Source organism: Mus pahari, chromosome 7 (assembly GCF_900095145.1).
Source record: "Mus pahari chromosome 7, PAHARI_EIJ_v1.1, whole genome shotgun sequence".
Lineage (NCBI taxonomy): Eukaryota > Metazoa > Chordata > Mammalia > Rodentia > Muridae > Mus > Mus pahari.
This window is the reverse complement of record NC_034596.1, coordinates 27775739-27780116: the sequence shown is the minus strand read 5'-3', so window position 1 is coordinate 27780116 and position 4378 is coordinate 27775739. Positions and strand designations below refer to the sequence as shown.

The window sequence follows — 4378 nt, the reverse complement described above, 5'->3', positions numbered from 1 at the left end:
AAAGGAAAGGAAAGGAAAGGAAAGGAAAGGAAAGGAAAGGAAAGGAAAGGAAAGGAAAGGAAAGGAAAGGAAAAAAAAAAACATAAAAATTTATCCACCAGCAAAGGTGTCAGCTAACTAGCCACTAGACTTTAAAGATATTTCAGAGAATGAGGAGAGCCTTTTCCCGAAAGCCAGCAGGACAAGTGAGCGGGGTGGGAGAGGGAGGCAGAGTAGACCTGCCTCTTTCCCAAGGTCACGTGAGCGTGAGAGCCTCAGCAACCCGGAGCTTTTACTTTCTCTCAACAACTGGAGAGCAGCCCCAGTCTGGGGACCCGAGCCTGTTCTGATCACCGCTGCCATTTTTCTGGCTTGTCTTGTAGTAAATGGCTCAGTGGGAGACCCCCAAACCGCCACTGGTTGCTACTGGCCACCAACTTCCAGGTTTCATCAACACCCAGAGGGTACCATGATATCCCCACTTTTACATGCTTCTGTTGTGTCATGGCCCAGACCTAGCCCTAAACCTTACCCTTGTGCTTATCCTTCATCTAACCCTAACCTTAACCCTTCCACTTATCCTATCCTTACCATTATCTTTATCTCTTATTCTTACCCCTACCCCTACTCAGCTACACTTAAAGCTACGCCTACCCCTACAGAACCTCCCAGGGTCTGTCAAGAGGACTCTCCAAATACTCAAGGATTATCATGTGAAAGATGTCTATGGATCTCAAATAACAACTGGTTTTGCCTTGTGGCTTCAACAAGGCCCCTTGATAAATCCAATCAAGGCATGCAGATTCAGCTACCTCAAGCCAACAGAGCTCCCTACAAAGAGGCCACCCCATCAAAAGTTCTAGGTGTCACTCCCAGCCATATAAGCTCAGTAGCTTTGAGCACAGACTTCTCCTCTCAGTTTCCTCTTCTGCCGTGCAGGACAGATCTGGTGACAGGATGTGTGGTGTTTCAGGAGCTACCGAGTAGCAGAGACAGGCTGAGGAGCCCTGAGCTGGAAGCCAGGCAGACACCCACCCACGCCTCTGCAGATCAGATCACTCTCCTGGCCCCTTCCCTAGTTGCCATGGGAAGATGAGAGCAGAGAGCTAAGCTCTGTAGGCAGGCGAGCATTACAGCAGCTTTTTGAGGTTCCAGTCCCCACAGAGAACTCAGCAGGATGGAGGCTGACTCAGTAGCACAGAGCCCCTGGCCAGGTCTACTCACAGCCTCTCTGTACATGCCTGCCCCTGCCCCAGGTTCCAGCTCCCTCCTCACTCAGCCATGACACCTGGGCAGATTCACGAAGCTTGCTGTTCACACTTCTACTTTCTCATTACTTTTAAAGTGTGTGCGTGTGCGCGTGTGCGCGTGCACGCATGCTCGAGGTGCATGAGTTTGTGGGGTGGGGATGCGTGCACGAGAGTGTGCAGAGGCTAGAAAAGGCCATTGGACATCTTCCTCATTCACTCTCAAACTTGAGATGGGTGTGTCATTAAACGGAAAGCTCACCACTTCAGTGAGGTGGCTGACCAGCCAATGCCAGGAATATTCCTGGCTCTGCCTCCCCCACCCCCTCCCCTGCCCCCACGATTGGGTTTACAGGCATGCATAATCATACCCAGTTTTTTATGGAAATGCTGGAGATGTAAACGTGGGTCCTTAGGCTCACACAGAAAGAGTTTTACTCATCAAGCCATCGCCCTGCCTCCCATTCCCCATTTTCTCAATGCAAATCTCACTCTGGAAGGTCTGAGGCTGAGTACCAAGCTGAGTACCGGTGGGATATGAAAGCGAGGAATGTGGCAGAGGCAAACCCCGCTCAGCCAAGGACAGCCGCAGCAGCAGCCTTCCCCAGGGGGTCTCTGCCAGCCACTGGACCAAAGTACTCACATACATGACCTCAACAAGCCAGGCATTATAGCAAAATGCCCACATTGTGGAGCAATGATAAACTGAGGCTCCCACAAGTAAGAAATGAACCTCTGTCCATACATCTGGGACCATTCTCCATCCCAGTTCCTCTGAGTACACACAATTCATGGATTGTGGTGTCACCCCAAGCTCAAGTCTCTATTTGGAAGTTCCATTTCTACCCTATACCAAACCTTCCTTTATGTTATGGCTTCTAAATATTGCAGGTCTAGGTCCCTGGAAACCAAGGGAAAGGGCCTCTGCAGATGGACTGAGGACAAGTACTGTGGTCCAGTAGGTGGGGCCCTGACTGAGGCACAGTGTTCTCACAAGAATCTGGCGGGAGAGTGACACAGACCAAAAGAGGTCGTATGCCCATAATGACAGAAATTGGAGGGATCTAGATAGCTATAAGTCAAAATATGCTGGCAGCCACAAGATAGTAGTACGAAGAGGCAGAAGGGTTCCAGTTCTGGTCTCCAGAAGGATCCCAAACAATGGAGCCAACTGACCAAACCCAAGCTCAGCAGAAGACGGCCAGCGGCAACAGTAGCATCCTCTCCCCAGGGTGCGGCAGGCATGTCAGGCTCTGTACCAAACTGCTTACAGCCTCAGCCTCGTGAAACCAGATGGTTTTCTGTCCTTGGCTGACCTTGCAAACACACACCTGTAGTATTCAGAGCTGCAGGATGAGTCTCACTGAGGCCAAAGAAGAGGAGATGCACTCCACATGTCCACTGCTGTGTCCCTGGTCCACCTCTACCCACTCCTTCCACTGAGATGACAGGAACTGGAAACAGAAGGGAAGTACCAGCTTCAGCTGCCTTCACAGCACATGGGATGAGTGAACTGCCTCCTCCCCCGTCAACCTGGCTGGGTATTCTGTCCCTGCCAGATGTTCACACAGAGGCAGAAACGCCAGTCTCTCCAGGACACCGTTCTTCCCCAAAGCACCATGCCTCCTTCTGCTCTCTTTGCTTCTTTCGCCTCCTAGACACACGGACAGTACGGCCGCACAGCTCCTATCTCCATGCACATCTCAGTGTGGAAGTGGGATTCCCATGGCTGTGGCTCGGGGAAAACACAGGACTCAATTGTTTACTTGCCTGGTCCTTTTGCTTTCTTGGAGCCCAGTCTCCAAAGCTCCCCCTCTGCCCTGAAATGACAGACAGCAAGCCAGCCGTCAGCCTTAGGACACTTCCTTGGGCTGTAAGTACCAAGCCCCATGCTCTCAGAAGGCAGGCTGTCTCCAACAGACATAAAAGCAGCCTGGGTTTCTTTTTTTAATCTGTGAGAGCAGAGCTCGGCAGATTCACATTCTACCCACATCTAAGAGCAGGAACCGGGCAGCTGCTCTCCACAGCGGGAAGCTGGCAGAACCCAGGCGCAGACGTGTGCAGCCTCAGGCGGATGTCCAACTGTCCACAGAGCTCAGCTCCATCCGCAGAGACAGAGACGGTGCTCCCAGCAGCCAAGCCTCCGCCCTCCTGTGCGTGAGGGATGCCGCTCCTGTGGAGGTTCGCAATCTCGCCTTCACAGCACCTGTCACACAGGGCGTGACTGATGTCCACTGGCTTGTCTAAGCAGTGCAGAAACAAACAAACAAAAAAATCCCCATTGTCTGATGGAATCCGTGGTTGCCAGCCAAAACATCAGAGATCATTCTCAAAACATTTACTTCAGAGCTCTGCACCTATGTGTTAAGCTTGGTGCTCTGAAGAGTGACTGGTTTCCCTCTTGGATACCAGCAGCTCTAAGAGCCGGTGGTAAATCCTGGGGTTTGGCCTTCATCACACAGAGCCTCGTTTCTGATGTAGACAATGCCCCCATGGATGTCTATTAGAGACTTGAAGCCTTTATTGTTTAGAATTATTACGAGGAAAACTGGTCTACTCCATCCCATGTGGAAGTAGGTGGCTGATAACAGCATGAAGGACACAAGGCCATGGGGGAGGACACTGCTTAGACAAGCCAGGGGACTTCAGTCGTGCCCTGCGTGACAGGTGCTGTGAGGGAGAGATTGTGAGGCTCCACGGTGACAGCAGGAAGGGTTATCTAGAGGTCACTGGGCAAAACCTGCCTCTTCCAGAGAGCACACTTGGAAGGAACCCCAGGTCTCTGGTGTTTGGTGGAGATTAAGTAGGGGGTGAGAAGAGGGAGAGAGAGATGAAGGGAGAGAGGGAGAGAGGGGGGAGGGAGGGATGGAGAGAGAGAGAGAGGAAAGGAGAGAGGGAGGGAGAGAGGGGGGGATGAAGAGAGGGAGGGAGAGAGAGAGGGAAGGAGGGATGGAGAGAGAGAGGGAGGGAAAGAGAGGGAAGGAGGGAGGGAGACAGACACAGAGACAGAGAAGAGAGAGAGAGAGAGAGAGAAGGGAAGGGAAGGAAGGAGAAGGGGAGAGAGAAATAGACTTAAAATTTATCTGGTTTTGGGGACTTAAAACTCTTGGAATCTGCCTACCAAATTTTCCAAATAGTGGCTAACATGCTAG

At 51.6% G+C, this 4378-nt stretch overlaps 1 long non-coding RNA gene across 1 annotated transcript in view; it reads right to left on the bottom strand.

Annotated features, from left to right (window-relative positions):
• Positions 1–3114, bottom strand: part of LOC115064386 — a 21525-nt gene extending 18411 nt beyond the window's left edge. Inside the window, exon 1 of the long non-coding RNA XR_003844204.1 lies at positions 2558–3114. This is a non-coding gene — a long non-coding RNA (uncharacterized LOC115064386). The remainder of the gene's footprint in view (positions 1–2557) is intronic.
• Between the last annotated feature and the right edge of the window lie 1264 nt (positions 3115–4378).